We start from the raw sequence: 17150 nt of genomic DNA, 5'->3' as shown, positions 1-17150 counted from the left end.
TGTTAATAGCACTTGATTGAAACATATTTGGTCACAGTGTAACATGGATAGAAAACATTCAATTAAACTCTTTCACATGAATATATTTTGAAAATTCCCAGAGGAACTGGCAGATTATTTTCAGTAACGATTAGTTATTTCCACATTTTCCTCGATACTGGAAGAAGCCCACCAGTGGTTAATGCCAACTCGATAACCACCTGTTAATAGCACTTGATTGAAACATATTTGGTCACAGTGTTACATGGATAGAAAACATTCAATTAAATTCTTTCACATGAATATATTTTGAAAATTCCCAAAGGAACTGGCAGATTATTTTCAGTAACGATTAGATATTTCCACATTTTCCTCGATACTGGAAGCCCACCAGTGGTTAATGCCAACTCGATAACCACCTGTTAATAGCACTTGATTGAAACATATTTGGTCACAGTGTAACATGGATAGAAAACATTCAATTAAACTCTTTCACATGAATATATTTTGAAAATTCCCAGAGGAACTGGCAGATTATTTTCAGTAACGATTAGATATTTCCACATTTTCCTCGATACTGGAAGCCCACCAGTGGTTAATGCCAACTCGATAACCACCTGTTAATAGCACTTGATTGAAACATATTTGGTCACAGTGTAACATGGATAGAAAACATTCAATTAAACTCTTTCACATGAATATATTTTGAAAATTCCCAGAGGAACTGGCAGATTATTTTCAGTAACGATTAGTTATTTCCACATTTTCCTCGATACTGGAAGAAGCCCACCAGTGGTTAATGCCAACTCGATAACCACCTGTTAATAGCACTTGATTGAAACATATTTGGTCACAGTGTTACATGGATAGAAAACATTCAATTAAATTCTTTCACATGAATATATTTTGAAAATTCCCAAAGGAACTGGCAGATTATTTTCAGTAACGATTAGATATTTCCACATTTTCCTCGATACTGGAAGCCCACCAGTGGTTAATGCCAACTCGATAACCACCTGTTAATAGCACTTGATTGAAACATATTTGGTCACAGTGTAACATGGATAGAAAACATTCAATTAAACTCTTTCACATGAATATATTTTGAAAATTCCCAGAGGAACTGGCAGATTATTTTCAGTAACGATTAGATATTTCCACATTTTCCTCGATACTGGAAGCCCACCAGTGGTTAATGCCAACTCGATAACCACCTGTTAATAGCACTTGATTGAAACATATTTGGTCACAGTGTTACATGGATAGAAAACATTCAATTAAACTCTTTCACATGAATATATTTTGAAAATTCCCAAAGGAACTGGCAGATTATTTTCCAGCAATGATTAGATCTTTCCGGAACTTTCTCGATGCTGAATGGCATCCTAACGAAAAGAGTTCTGCGCGTGTATGTGTCGATCCTTCGCCGTCCACCTCCTCCAGCACGTTAGGCAACGATGTTGTCTTGTCGATGTCCTCACGAAAAATGAATGTGTCTCACCACCAGAATATCGCTTAAGTATGCTTTTTGTGTGTGATTGAATCGAGAGAAGGTGTGGTTTACAATGGCAATTTGGAAGGCAAACTAGAGGGGAATGAACTCTCTGAGCTCGGAACTTTCGGCGACTGAGCAATAATCGATTGCGGGCGCATACAATATTGGATACGGAAATATCCTACTGATGGGGAAGAATAATCTTCTGAAGCTATCCTGTTAATTGCGATTGATTGAAAAACCACAAAACCAAATGTATTTGGTCACAGTGTTACATGGATAGAAAACATTCAATTAAACTCTTTCACATGAATATATTTTGAAAATTCCCAAAGGAACTGGCAGATTATTTTCAGTAACGATTAGATATTTCCACATTTTCCTCGATACTGGAAGCCCACCAGTGGTTAATGCCAACTCGATAACCACCTGTTAATAGCACTTGATTGAAACATATTTGGTCACAGTGTAACATGGATAGAAAACATTCAATTAAACTCTTTCACATGAATATATTTTGAAAATTCCCAGAGGAACTGGCAGATTATTTTCAGTAACGATTAGTTATTTCCACATTTTCCTCGATACTGGAAGAAGCCCACCAGTGGTTAATGCCAACTCGATAACCACCTGTTAATAGCACTTGATTGAAACATATTTGGTCACAGTGTTACATGGATAGAAAACATTCAATTAAATTCTTTCACATGAATATATTTTGAAAATTCCCAAAGGAACTGGCAGATTATTTTCAGTAACGATTAGATATTTCCACATTTTCCTCGATACTGGAAGCCCACCAGTGGTTAATGCCAACTCGATAACCACCTGTTAATAGCACTTGATTGAAACATATTTGGTCACAGTGTAACATGGATAGAAAACATTCAATTAAACTCTTTCACATGAATATATTTTGAAAATTCCCAGAGGAACTGGCAGATTATTTTCAGTAACGATTAGATATTTCCACATTTTCCTCGATACTGGAAGCCCACCAGTGGTTAATGCCAACTCGATAACCACCTGTTAATAGCACTTGGTTGAAACATATTTGTTCACAGTGTAACATGGATAGAAAACATTCAATTAAACTCTTTCACATGAATATATTTTGAAAATTCCCAAAGGAACTGGCAGATTATTTTCCAGCAATGATTAGATCTTTCCGGAACTTTCTCGATGCTGAATGGCATCCTAACGGAAAGAGTTCTGCGCGTGTATGTGTCGATCCTTCGCCGTCCACCTCCTCCAGCACGTTAGGCAACGATGTTGTCTTGTCGATGTCCTCACGAAAAATGAATGTATCTCACCACCAGAATATCGCTTAAGTATGCTTTTTGTGTGTGATTGAATCGAGAGAAGGTGTGGTTTACGATGGCAATTTGGAAGGCAAACTAGAGGGGAATGAACTCTCTGAGCTCGGAACTTTCGGCGACTGAGCAATAATCGATTGCGGGCGCATACAATATTGGATACGGAAATATCCTACTGATGTGGAAGAATAATCTTCTGAAGCTATCCTGTTAATTGCGATTGATTGAAAAACCACAAAACCAAATGTATTTGGTCACAGTGTTACATGGATAGAAACAGAAACATTCAATTGAACTCTTTCACATGAATATATTTTGAAAATTCCCAAAGGAACTGGCAGATTATTTTCAGTAACGATTAGATATTTCCACATTTTCCTCGATACTGGAAGCCCACCAGTGGTTAATGCCAACTCGATAACCACCTGTTAATAGCACTTGATTGAAACATATTTGGTCACAGTGTAACATGGATAGAAAACATTCAATTAAACTCTTTCACATGAATATATTTTGAAAATTCCCAGAGGAACTGGCAGATTATTTTCAGTAACGATTAGTTATTTCCACATTTTCCTCGATACTGGAAGCCCACCATTGGTTAATGCCAACTCGATAACCACCTGTTAATAGCACTTGATTGAAACATATTTGGTCACAATGTAACATGGATAGAAAACATTCAATTAAACTCTTTCACATGAATATATTTTGAAAATTCCCAAAGGAACTGGCAGATTATTTTCAGTAACGATTAGATATTTCCACATTTTCCTCGATACTGGAAGCCCACCAGTGGTTAATGCCAACTCGATAACCACCTGTTAATAGCACTTGATTGAAACATATTTGGTCACAGTGTTACATGGATAGAAAACATTCAATTAAACTCTTTCACATGAATATATTTTGAAAATTCCCAAAGGAACTGGCAGATTATTTTCCAGCAATGATTAGATCTTTCCGGAACTTTCTCGATGCTGAATGGCATCCTAACGGAAAGAGTTCTGCGCGTGTATGTGTCGATCCTTCGCCGTCCACCTCCTCCAGCACGTTAGGCAACGATGTTGTCTTGTCGATGTCCTCACGAAAAATGAATGTGTCTCACCACCAGTATATCGCTTAAGTATGCTTTTTGTGTGTGATTGAACCGAGAGAAGGTGTGGTTTACGATGGCAATTTGGAAGGCAAACTAGAGGGGAATGAACTCTCTGAGCTCGGAACTTTCGGCGACTGAGCAATAATCGATTGCGGGCGCATACAATATTGGATACGGAAATATCCTACTGATGGGGAAGAATAATCTTCTGAAGCTATCCTGTTAATTGCGATTGATTGAAAAGCCACAAAACCAAATGTATTTGGTCACAGTGTTACATGGATACAAAACATTCAATAAAACTCTTTCACATGAATATATTTTGAAAATTCCCAAAGGAACTGGCAGATTATTTTAAGTAACGATTAGATATTTCCACATTTTCCTCGATACTGGAAGCCCACCAGTGGTTAATGCCAACTCGATAACAACCTGTTAATAGCACTTGATTGAAACATATTTGGTCACAGTGTAACATGGATAGAAAACATTCAATTAAACTCTTTCACATGAATATATTTTGAAAATTCCCAGAGGAACTGGCAGATTATTCTCAGTAACGATTAGATATTTCCACATTTTCCTCGATACTGGAAGCCCACCAGTGGTTAATGCCAACTCGATAACCACCTGTTAATAGCCGCGCGTGTATGTGTGTGTAGCAATGTCTTCCCAGGGAACCGTTTGTGGCATCACTCTCCTCCTGATAGATTCCCTTCTGGCCTAGGGTGCACAAACAGGCTCTTGGTGACACCGTTCATCCGCGCTTTCATGATAAATAAAGAGCTTCACCGCAACAGCGACAACATGCTCCAATCGCTGTTCAATTAGAACTGAGTGGATTTCCGAGCGCCGCTCGCTTATATACCGATTGGTGATTTCAATAGCCTGTTTTGAAAGCAATTTTAAGACTATTGAAACAAGTTTTTGGATCAAAAAGTAACAAGTATATAACGCGTAGACATTTTATCTTTCGAATGAAGTGTTTATCATACCATTTCGTTCAGTTGTTTAGGAGCTATTAACGCTCAAAATCTCGGTCTCCGGCGTAACGCTTTCGTTTTCGAAACTTTGATTTTACACCCCGGTATAGAAATGAAAGACGTAGTCCTACGTCAAAAGTAACAAGTATATAACGCGTAGACATTTTATCTTTCGAATGAAGAGTTTATCATACCGGTTCGATCAGTTGTTTAGGAGCTATTAACGCTCAAAATCTCGGTCTCCGGCGTAACGCTTTCGTTTTCGAAACTTTGATTTTACACCCCGGTATAGAAATGAAAGACGTAGTCCTACGTCAAACCGACAAACGGGAGAAAGAGATGTTTGGAGGTTGAGGAAATTGGCAGAAAACATCTTCATTTTATTTTGACGTGGGACTACGTCTAACCGGAATATATGGAGGGTAAAATGAAAACCTAAACACAGAACATGCAGGAAAAAATGAAAGATTTCGAATGCTTATAGCTCGAACATTTCGTACTGGATAGGAGAGATGTTTGCATCACTTGATAGGGAATATTTCTACGCATCTATCGCAACTAACAAAGTGTTGTTTTTCATTAGATAAACAATTGAATAACTGTAAAATATTAGGCGTTATCTAAACGCCCTAACTGCATCGTTTTGATTGGCCCGATTTACGGTTTCCCTAACACAGCCATCAAAACCAAGCAGCCTTGGGGAAATCGGCATTGCAAATACATGAAAGTAGGGGGACTTTTGTTCTCATCGAAAAATGTTCCCTAACACAGACTTTAAAACCAAGCAGCGAAATCGGCATTGCAAGCACACGAAAGAGCCTAGAGACGAGTGAACTGAAAAGTTTAAACCCTCTTAAAGCCAAAAAGAAGAAAAAGAACACACGAAAGTAGGGGGAGCTTTTGTTCCCAAATAGAGATTTCTAAACCAAGGTGCCTGGAGAAATCGGTATTTCAAATTCATGCAAGTCGTGGGTATTTTTGTTCCGACTGGAATGTGTTTCCCTAACACAGACTTCAAATCCATGAAGCGTGGGGAAATCGGCATTGCGAATTCATACAAATCGGGGGTATTTTTGTTCCGATTGAAATGTGTTTCCCTAACACAGACTTCAAAACCGAGGGAAATCGGCTCTGCAATGCAAACTGCGAGTACTTTTGTCCTCGCTTGCCTTTGTGCAGAGTGGAATATGTCTGTCCTAACATGATCTTCTAAACTTAGGAACCTGGGAAAATCGTGCAGCCACTAGAAGCGAATGAACTTCCCAGTTTCAAGCAAATTCGAGATTCGAGAAGTATGTACACTTTTGGGATGTAAACTTCAGAGGGAAATGTAAAATAAAATAATCGTTTGATAATTTTTTTTGGTCTTTATTGGAAAGATTTTCAGCCTTAGGCTGGTTCATCAAACGTTTGATAATTCTTCCGTACATATATTTTGTTCTAGTCATCATACCAAACGTAAAAGGTCCGTCATTAAATTTACTTGTAACGAAGAACAATCAATCACAATAAATGAATTGACTTTACACGGCATTTGTTCATTTTTTTCACTCACAGAGCAAATATATTGAACTCAATTGAATTTGGAAACTGTTTCATTCAATCAAGAATTTAATCAATACAAACGAATGATTGCTCAGCTAAGGTAGTTCCACGTGAACCTTGTGGTTATATCATAGATATATCCCACTAATTTTTTTTCGAATAATGTGATTCATACCACTTCGTTTTGCCAGAAAGATATTATTAATTCTCAAAGGAGGAATCGAGTCCTCCGAGGAAATTACCCAGCGTAAAATAGAGTCGACTATCGATTGCGGCATTCGTACACAAATAATTTTATAACGCAGTTTCATCAAAGGGATTTCTTCGATATGAGGAAATATTCACTACAGCATGTCATGTATTTCATATTCTTCACTATCAAATCCATATCCATGGCCCCTATCGGTATCGAATTATCATCGACAACACAATTTTCGCTAAATACCCATTTCAGTTCGACCTGCAAAAAACTTTTCTAAACTTTAATCCATCAAATTTGTTGGGGCTGCGGTATGATATTAAATGTAACGCAAAGTGTCCGGATTCAAATACATTACTGTATACTTACTTCGATGTTATTCGTTTCTCTTTCAGGCTAAGCTACGAATATAATAAAGAGGGTGGGGTTTACATTTTATACTTTTATGGTTTATAATATGATGCTTCCTTTGCTTTCGTTCATTTCTTACCCTACTCTCGCACCGTGAGGGCTCGTTTCATCGGGACCAAGTCTTTCGGTGGTAGGGGACCACGAAAGCAGCTCGGATAAGCACACCAGTCGCAGGAAGTGTGTTAAAAAGCCACATCGCTATCGACCGGGAATTTTGCGTGAAATTCGTCGCTATCAGAAGTCGACCGAATTGCTGATCCGCATCTACCTTTGCAGCATTTGGTTCTTGGAATTGCTCAGGACTTCAAAACCGACTTGCGCTTCCAAAGTTCCGCGGTTATGAGCGTGCTATATGAGCTTAGCATATAATCAACGGCCCTTTTCAGGGCTCCAAATTTGATGGATTAGAGTTCAGAAAAGTGTTTTACAGGCCAACCTGAAAGGAGTATTTTCGTTTGGATGCCATTCAGCATCAAGAAAATTCCGGAAAGATCTAATCGTTGCTGAAAAATAATCTGCCAGTTCCCTGGGAATTGAAAAATACATTCATGCAACACAGCGACCAAATATTTTTCAATCAAGTGCTATTAATAGGTGGTTATCGAGTTAGCATTAACCACTGGGGGGCTTCGAGTATTGAGGAAAATCTGGGAAAATCTAATCGTTGCTGAAAATTAATCTGCCAGTTCCCTGGGAATTGAAAAATACAATCATGCGAAAGAGTTTATTTTAATATTTTCTAACCATATAACACAGCGACCAAATACATTTGATTTTGTAATTTTGTAATCAATCAAGTGTAATTAGCTGGAAGGCTTCTGAAGATTATTCTTCCCCATCAGTAGGATATTTTCGTATACAATATTGTATGCGCGCGCAACGGAAAATGTTTCGTATCGCGAAAATTATATAATTTTCAAGCGATTATTGCTCAGTCGCCTAAATTTTCATACTCAGAGAGTTCATTCCCCTCTGGTTTGCCTTCCAAATTGCCATCGTAAACCACACCTTCTCTCCATTCAATCACGCACAAAAAGCATACTTAAGCGATATTCTGGTGGTGAAACGCATTCATTTATCGTGAGGACATCGACAAGACAACATCGTTACTGAACGAGCTGAACGTGCTGGACGAGCTGGACGGCGAGGGATCGAGGGATTCATTACCTGGCCTGACCGGACCTGAAATGCAATCAGTTTGTTTTAACTGTGAGGGAGCGCAGAAAAGCCGATCGATCAGAAGGAGAAGAGAAGGTGACCAAGAGAGTATCAGCATCCAAAAACGGTTCCCCGGGAAGACATCGAAGCAGCCGCGGAATTCTTTTCGGCATCCAAACGAAACATCCCGTCTCCGAGAAACGATCGTGTACATAAAGGGTGTGTCACATCAAATTGCATCACGGAAAAAACGCTGTAGAAATTTAATTTTTAGGAATTATATCTTCAGCTTTCGCTTATAATCAGATAAGAGTGTATAGATCACGTTGGCCATGCTTCACTGTCAATTTTTCGTAAATTTGGAAAAACGTCGTCGAACGAAAAAGTGCGTCGTGAATTAATCCTGTGCACTCATTCCGAGAATCCGGAGTTGTCACATCGGGACATCGGTAAGATGCTGGGAATCGTCCAATCCACGGTCAGCAGAGTACTAAAACGATACTTCGGGAACCTAACCATCGACCGGAAGGTGAAGAACGGCAAAAATGGATGCTCCGTCAGAGAAAAAGATCACAAGCGCGTAGTTAAGCAGTTTAGACGTGATCCGAGAAGTTCGGTCCGGGATGTCGCCAATAAGCTGAATTTGTCAAGTTCATTGGTCCAGCGGACCAAGCAGCGGGAGGGCCTGCTTACATACAAGGTTCAGAAGGCTCCTAACCGCGACGAAAGGCAAAACATGGTAGGGAAGACGCGAGCCCGGAAGCTGTACACCGAAATGCTGACGAAGCCGCATTGCCTGGTAATGGACGACGAAACCTACGTCAAAGCGGACTTTCGTCAGCTGCCGGTCCTGTTGTTCTTCTCCGCAGAGGACAAATTCAGCGTTCCGAAGGAGATTCGCGAGCAGAAACTATCCAAGTTTGCCAAAAAGTACATGGTGTGGCAAGCGATCTGCTCTTGCGGAAAGCGGAGCGCCCCCTTCGTGATGACCGGCACGGTAAACGGGCAGGTTTACCTTAAGGAGTGCCTACAGAAGCACTTACTACCACTATTGAAGCAGCACGAGACGGGATGTTTCAGCATCGAGAAAATTCCGGAAAGATCTAATCGTTGCTGAAAAATAATCTGCCAGTTCCCCTAGTAATTGAAAAATACATTCATGCGAGTTTATTTTAATGTTTTCTATCCATATAATAATGCGACTACATACATTTGGTTTTGTGATTTGTCAATCAAGTGCAGTTAGCAGGAAAGCTTCTGAAGATTATTCTTCAGAACAATATTTTTTGTATCCAATACTGGATGCATAAAACCTTGAGCTTCCAACGTAACGCTCTCGTTTTCGAAATCCCCCAAATATTCATTTATTCATTCATTCAGAATGGATTTAGATTCAATTTCAAACAAATGATCTCTAAATCAACGATAGTCCTACGTTGTTTGAGACACGACAGCATAGTTGACGTAGGATTCCGTTAGATTATCTGTTACATGCTGATTTTGAATATGTTTGAAGAATTACATTGTTAAACTCTTCGATAGTGATTTAGTGGCCCTGAAAAGGGCCGTTTTGTCTGGTTGTTAGGTATTCTTGGTTCACTCCACCAATGTCCATAATCGAGTGATAATGATAGAAAGATGGTGATTAGTCATTTGATGGTGCGTATCACGATAGAACATGCCTAAGTGGAATGAGATATGATGAAAGCCGCCCTGTGGCCCTGGATTAGCTGGCTCCTGTGTTATGTATGGATGAAATAAAGAAAAAAAACTCATCAATGTAATATAAGATAATTATCGTGATCCAACACAATTATCAAGTTTTCTCACCAAAAAAAAGTGTTATTTTATTGAAGAGAAAATATATTTGAAATGAAAAAGGTAATTTGATTTAAAATTTTTATATTCTGAGTGTTTACTCAACCCATTTCCATTTTTGCTTTAAACCCAACGGAACACGATGCCACATGCCCCAATGCGAAATTCAATTGGACATTGATATCAGTCATTGATATGAAATTTCACGAAGCAATCAACATAAAAGTTTCAAATTAAAATTTTATTTATATTCTATCAAACATAAGTTCTATTCAGTTCATTGAAATATCATTCTTCAATTAATCCATCGAAAGATTCTTATTTGAACGAAAATATAAAAAAAACACTCATTCATCGCTCCCTACTAATTCTCCAGCACTTATGCAATCAGCAATGCCCACGCTAGTTACAATGATCACTATCCATTTGTGCGCGTCGCTAGTTAAACTATCGACCACGAGGGTATTTACATGCTGATTTCCCCCAGACACCTTGGATTTGAAATCTCTGTTAGGGAATACATTTCGGTGGGAACAAAAGCTCCCCCTACTTTCATGTATTTATAATGCCGATTTCCTCCAGGGAGCTTGGTTTTGATGTCTCTGTTAGGGAATACACATCGGTAGGAACAAAAGTTCCCTCTGCTTTGATGTGCCGATTTCTCCGTATCTTCAATTTCGACCAATCAGATCGAGGTATTTCCGTTTGGAGATTTTTTGATTGTTTGCTAGTTAGTTTCATATGATATATTATTTTATCAATTGTGATGAATTGTTATGTTCAGATCGATTGATGCAAATTTTTCGTAAATCCATCAGGAAATATCTGATCAATAATTGTAAGTACATGAGCCGCCGCATATGTCGTCAATTTCGACCAATCAAAAGAGGGTATTTCCGTTAGGATAGGGGTTGAGATTTTCCAATTATTCGATAGTTAGTTTCATGACATATATTATTTGATTCAATGTAAAAAATTGTTATGGAGTGCCGAAATTGATTGACGCAAAAATCTCATCAATCCATCATGAAACGACTGAGCAATAAGCGTTTGAAATTGGACAATTTTCACGATGTGCTCGATTTTCGATTTTCAATTTGTACCCCAATATATTCCTGAAAGACGTAATCCTACGTCAAAAATCCCCCGGCCAGAACGGGAATCGAACCCGAACCACCGGCATGATAATGAGGGACGCTAACCACTCGACCACGGGAGTACTTAAGAACTAAAGCCACTTGACCATAAGAAGCGCCGAAGCTTCTTCGATTGGACTCTGACGAATCTTGAAGAATATGATGATTTTCATGACATCTGCAGCGAAGCACATTTCTGGCTAAATAGCGACAAGCGAAATATGCGTTATTGGTCAGATGCAAACCTACATAAAATGTAACAGTTGAACTAAAATCAAAATAAATTTTAACTGAATATCTAAAAAAAACTGGGTTTTGACGTAGGACTACGTCTAACCGGAAGATATAGGGGGTGAAATGGAAATCTAGGCACTGAACAAGTAGGAAAAAATGCAAGATTTGGAACGCTTATAACTCGAGCATTTCTCAATAGATCGCAAAGGTTTTTTGCATCAATTGATAGGAAATATATCTACGCATCTATCATAATGAATAACATTTCATTTTTCTTGAGATAAATAATTGAATAATTGTGAAATATCAAGCATTGTCCAAATGCACTATGTGCCCATTTTTGATTGGTTCATTTTGTGCTCCTCAAATCGTACCGACCAAAACGGGCAACCAGAGCAGCAGCGAAATAGAATGAAGCACGATTGGAAAGGAAAAAGAAAAAAATGAACGAAACATTGGTCGCAATCACACACATGCGTAATTCTCGAGCCAGCCAGTCAGCTTAAAAATCCCCGCTCCGCTGCCGTAACGATCATTCTTTGTGTGGACACCGACTGGACAACATCGTTGCTGGACGGGCTGGACGGCGAGGGATCGAGTGCCTTTCTCAAGGCAAGAGGGCGGAGGTGGTAGCGCTGGAGTAGAATAGAGTAGAGTTTTCAAAGGGCCTTTCCCAAGGCTAGAGACGAATGAACTGCAAAAGTTTAAAGTCTCTAAATACAATACCTTCCTTCCTTCCGTAACGATCATTCTCATTCAAACCGTACACCACATCGGTTCGCATCACAACACATCAACAAACCAACCCAAGCAGCCATGTCTGGACATGGTAAAGGAGGAAAAGTGAAGGGAAAGGCAAAATCCCGCTCGAACCGTGTTGGTCTGGAGTTCCCCGCAAGGGTAGCTAGGCCGAGCGCGTTAGTACCAGTGCATCAGTCCACCTAGCCGGCGTTATATAGTTTCAGCCGCCGAAGTGATCGAGTTAGCTGGCTCGCGACGATAAGAAAACCCGCATTCGGAACAGAACACATTCAGTTCGGTGGACATCAAGACAACAGGCAGTTGCAGCGAGTGGCGAGTGGCAAACGCAATCGCAAAACGGCAGCATGTAGCAGAAGAAAAAATTTTGTTCTTTATACAATCTGCTTTGGTGGCAAATCCAGAACAAGGCGACATCGAGGGCGTTCGAAATGGTTTTTTTCAAAACCACGAGTACTAAGTTTTCTAAATTGGAACCATTCCATAAAACACGGCGCTTATCAGGGTCATTAAACCTTTCAAAAAAGACGGGTGGGTAATGTCGGGGACATAACCGGAGTGACGTAGGACTATACAAAGGGGACAGCTTTTGTTAAATATATATTTTAAATACATTGTTTTATTTTGAATACGTGAATACCTACCTATCTACCTGAAAAATGGATTAGTTTACTGTTTACTCTTTATGAATATGTTGATGGTTCTGAAAAGAACCTTTGGTGTTGTGTTTTTGTTATCACTCGATATTCCCATCTTGTTCGGTTAAACTCTTCGTGTTTAGCTATTGCGTTTGCCACTCGCCACAGCTTTCACAGTTGGAAAATTTCTTCCCATCCAGCTTGTGACATGTTGTTCAGTAAATTACATTTAATGCGACGTGCCGGAGAAACACTTTGCCACTCACTGAAACTAATTGTTGCCTTGATGAGCGCCGAACCGAAGCTGCTCTGTTCTTGATGCGGGTTTTCTGATTGTCGTGAGCAGCTTTGCAAGCCAACTCGAGCACTCCGACGGCCGAAACTCTATAATCGCTGTTAGGTATACTGGTGCTCCGGCACCAATCCGTTCGGCCTAGTTACCCTTGCGGAGCAATCAGTGAATGCGACCAACAGGGAACTGGAGACCTGCACGGTTCGAGTGAGACTTTGCCTTTCCCTTAACTTGTCCTCCTTTGTTACGTCCACGATGCCGATGCCGTACAACCTCAAGGGGTTTACGGTTTGAAAGAAAATAAGATATTTTGACGTAGGACTACGTCTTTCATTTCTATACCGGGGTGTAAAATCAAAGTTTCGAAAACGAAAGCGTTACGCCGGAGACCGAGATTTTCAGTGTTAATAGCTCCTAAACAACTGAACGAAATGGTATGATAAACACTTCATTCGAAAGATAAAATGTCTACGCGTTATATACTTGTTACTTTTTGATCCAAAAACTTGTTTCAATAGTCTTAAAATTGCTTTCAAAACAGGCTATTGAAATCACCAATCGGTATATAAGCGAGCGCCGCTCGGAAATCCACTCAGTTCTAATTGAACAGCGATTGGAGCATGTTGTCGCTGTTGCGGTGAAGCTCTTTATTTATCATGAAAGCGCGGATGAACGGTGTCACCAAGAGCCTGTTTGTGCACCCTAGGCCAGAAGGGAATCTATCAGGAGGAGAGTGATGCCACAAACGGTTCCCTGGGAAGACATCGCTACACACACATACACGCGCGGCTATTAACAGGTGGTTATCGAGTTGGCATTAACCACTGGTGGGCTTCCAGTATCGAGGAAAATGTGGAAATATCTAATCGTTACTGAAAATAATCTGCCAGTTCCTCTGGGAATTTTCAAAATATATTCATGTGAAAGAGTTTAATTGAATGTTTTCTATCCATGTTACACTGTGACCAAATATGTTTCAATCAAGTGCTATTAACAGGTGGTTATCGAGTTGGCATTAACCACTGGTGGGCTTCCAGTATCGAGGAAAATGTGGAAATATCTAATCGTTACTGAAAATAATCTGCCAGTTCCTCTGGGAATTTTCAAAATATATTCATGTGAAAGAGTTTAATTGAATGTTTTCTATCCATGTTACACTGTGACCAAATATGTTTCAATCAAGTGCTATTAACAGGTGGTTATCGAGTTGGCATTAACCACTGGTGGGCTTCCAGTATCGAGGAAAATGTGGAAATATCTAATCGTTACTGAAAATAATCTGCCAGTTCCTCTGGGAATTTTCAAAATATATTCATGTGAAAGAGTTTAATTGAATGTTTTCTATCCATGTTACACTGTGACCAAATATGTTTCAATCAAGTGCTATTAACAGGTGGTTATCGAGTTGGCATTAACCACTGGTGGGCTTCCAGTATCGAGGAAAATGTGGAAATATCTAATCGTTACTGAAAATAATCTGCCAGTTCCTTTGGGAATTTTCAAAATATATTCATGTGAAAGAGTTTAATTGAATGTTTTCTATCCATGTAACACTGTGACCAAATACATTTGGTTTTGTGGTTTTTCAATCAATCGCAATTAACAGGATAGCTTCAGAAGATTATTCTTCCCCATCAGTAGGATATTTCCGTATCCAATATTGTATGCGCCCGCAATCGATTATTGCTCAGTCGCCGAAAGTTCCGAGCTCAGAGAGTTCATTCCCCTCTAGTTTGCCTTCCAAATTGCCATCGTAAACCACACCTTCTCTCGATTCAATCACACACAAAAAGCATACTTAAGCGATATTCTGGTGGTGAGACACATTCATTTTTCGTGAGGACATCGACAAGACAACATCGTTGCCTAACGTGCTGGAGGAGGTGGACGGCGAAGGATCGACACATACACGCGCAGAACTCTTTCCGTTAGGATGCCATTCAGCATCGAGAAAGTTCCGGAAAGATCTAATCATTGCTGGAAAATAATCTGCCAGTTCCTTTGGGAATTTTCAAAATATATTCATGTGAAAGAGTTTATTTTAATGTTTTCTATCCATGTAACACTGTGACCAAATACATTAGGTTTTGTGATTTTTCAATCAATCGCAATCAACAGGATAGCTTCTGAAGATTATTCTTCCCCATCAGTAGGATATTTCCGTATCCAATATTGGATGCATAAAACCTTGTGCCTCCAACGTAACGCTCTCGTTTTCGAAGTTCTCCAAATATTCATTCATTCAGAATGAATTCAGATTCAACTTCATACAAATGATCTCTAAATCAACGATAGTCCTACGTCACCCCTGCGGTTATACCATAGATATAACCCACTTCCTGTTTTTTTGGGGTCCGCGTGTTTTATACTCTAGCGGTACACACTCACAGGATAGAGACAAATCGGCAGACTCAGCCAGAGGGGCGAGTCCAACGAGACGAACGAATGAGCGTTAAAAGGGAGCGATGGCAAAAAAATACATTCATTACGATTTGTTCGCTCGTTGGATTCACATGCAGGCTAAAAAGGGTCCTTTTCAGGGTCACAAAATTATCTTCAATCTAAAGAGTTTATTGTTTTGTTATCACTCGATATCCCCATCTTGTTCGGCTAAACCTTTCTGTTTAGCGATTGCATTTGCCACTCGCCACAGCTTTCACAGTTGGAAAATTTCTTCCCATCCAGCTTGTGACATATTTTACAGTAAATTACATTCAATGCGACGTGCCGAAGCGCCACTCAGTGTCGCATTGGAGGCGATTTCAACCTGTAATTGAATATTTACGATGACAGTGGTACAGTGTCGACTTTCAATTTGGGGTCATAATTTGGATCTCTATGTTTACAAAAATGTCCAACTAAATAAGTCGCATTACATGTCCGTCCAATTAGCTAAATGTCGAACTAATTGTAAATTACTGTACTTTCAATCTGGAAACAATTTAAGAATTGGTGAAAATTGAATAATCAGGAAAGTCCCCAACTATCAATAAGCTCAGAACAACTGCCAAATTCACATACTCATCAGATCCTGGTAAACAAATTATGAAAAAATCAATTTGTGTTTTATTATTATTTTGGATAATGTTTTAGAAAGCATTGTGCTGTATCTCCTAAACTCTTTTTTGGAAGGTTTAATGGCCCTGAAAAGCGCCTTGTTTTATGGAATGGTTCCAATTTAGAAAACTTAGTACTCGTGGTTTTGAAAAAAACCATATCGAACGCCCTCGATGCCGCCTTGTTCTGGATTTGCCACCAAAGCAGTTTGTATAAAGAACAAACTTTTTTCTTCTGCTACCTGATGCCGTTTTGCGATTGCGTTTGCCACTCGCTGCAACTGCCTGTTGTTGTCTTGATGTGTTCTGTTCTGAATGCGGTTTTTCTTATCGTCGCGAGCAGCTCTACCAGCCAACTCGATCACTTCGGCGGCCGAAACTATATAACGCCGGCTAGGTGGACTGGTGCACTGGTACTAACGCGCTCTGCCTAGCTACCCTTGCGGGGAACTCCAGATCAACACGGTTCGAGCGGGATTTTGCCTTTCCCTTCACTTTTCCTCCTTTACCATGTCCAGACATGGCTGCTTGGGTTGGTTTGTCGATGTGTTGTGATGCGAACCGATGTGGTGTACGGTTTGAATGAGAATGATCGTTACGGCAGCGGAGCGGGGATTTTTAAGCTGACTGGCTGGCTCGAGAATTACGCATGTGTTAGACTGCGACCAATGTTTCGATCATTTTTTTCTTTTTCCTTTCCAACCGTGCTTCATTCTATTTCGCTGCTGTTCTGGTTGCCCGTTTTGGACGGTACGATTTGAGGAGCACAAAATGGACCAATCAAAAATGGGCACATAGTGCATTTTGACAATGCTTGATATTTCACAATTATTCAATTATTTATCTCAAGAAAAATGAAATGTTATTCGTTATGATAGATGCGTAGATATATTTCCTATCAATTGATGCAAAAACCTTTGCGATCTATTGAGAAATGCTCGAGTTATAAGCGTTCCAAATCTTGCATTTGTTCCTACTTGTTCAGTGCCTGGATTTCCATTTCACCCCCTATATCTTCCGGTTAGACGTAGT

General features: G+C 39.6%; 1 protein-coding gene across 4 annotated transcripts in view; it reads left to right on the top strand.

Moving 5' to 3' along the window:
- The window catches only part of LOC129771922 (organic cation transporter protein), a 422831-nt gene that overhangs the window by 369472 nt on the left and 36209 nt on the right, over positions 1–17150 (top strand). The window lies entirely within an intron of this gene.

The sequence above is a fragment of the Toxorhynchites rutilus genome, chromosome 2 (assembly GCF_029784135.1).
Source record: "Toxorhynchites rutilus septentrionalis strain SRP chromosome 2, ASM2978413v1, whole genome shotgun sequence".
NCBI classification, from domain to species: Eukaryota; Metazoa; Arthropoda; class Insecta; order Diptera; family Culicidae; genus Toxorhynchites; species Toxorhynchites rutilus.
Note: the sequence above shows the minus strand (reverse complement) of the source record. Positions and strands in the feature narration are given on the sequence as shown.